Raw genomic sequence first — 636 nt, 5'->3', positions numbered from 1 at the left:
GGGTTGAGTTTTGGGGTCCCACCCCATTGGGTTGAGTTTTGGGGTCCCCAGATGGGTCACGTTGGGTTTTGGGGTCCCCCAGGTGGGTCACGTTCAGGTTCAGGGTTGAGTTTTGGGGTCCCCAGCAGGGTCGGGGTCAGGTTTTGGGGTCCCCTGGTGGGTCAAGTTGAGTTTTGGGGTCCCCAGTTGGGTCACGTTGGGTTTTGGGGTCCCCAGCAGGGTCGGAGTCAGGTTTTGGGGTCCCCTGGTGGGTCACGTTGGGTTTTGGGGTCCCCAGCAGGGTCGGGGTCAAGTTTTGGGGTCCCCGGTTGGGTCAAGTTGAGTTTTGGGGTCCCCAGTTGGGTCACATTGGGTTTTGGGGTCCCCCAGGTGGGTCATGTTGGGTTTTGGGGTCCCCAGTTGGGTCACGTTGAGTTTTGGGGTCCCCAGCAGGGTCAAGGTCAGGTTTTGGGGTCCCCAGCAGGGTCAGGGTCAGGTTTTGGGGTCCCCAGTTGGGTCACGTTGGGTTTTGGGGTCCCCAGCAGGGTCAAGGTTGGGTTTTGGGGTCCCCAGGGGGTCAGGGTCAAGTTTTGGGGTCCCCCGGTGGGGTCGGGGTCACGTTTTGGGGTCCCCAGGGGGGTTTCGGGGTCCCCGGGC

Source organism: Apteryx rowi, unplaced genomic scaffold (genome assembly GCF_003343035.1).
Source record: "Apteryx rowi isolate R43461 unplaced genomic scaffold, aptRow1 scaffold_2301, whole genome shotgun sequence".
Classification (NCBI taxonomy): domain Eukaryota; kingdom Metazoa; phylum Chordata; class Aves; order Apterygiformes; family Apterygidae; genus Apteryx; species Apteryx rowi.
This window is presented reverse-complemented; position numbering follows the sequence as displayed.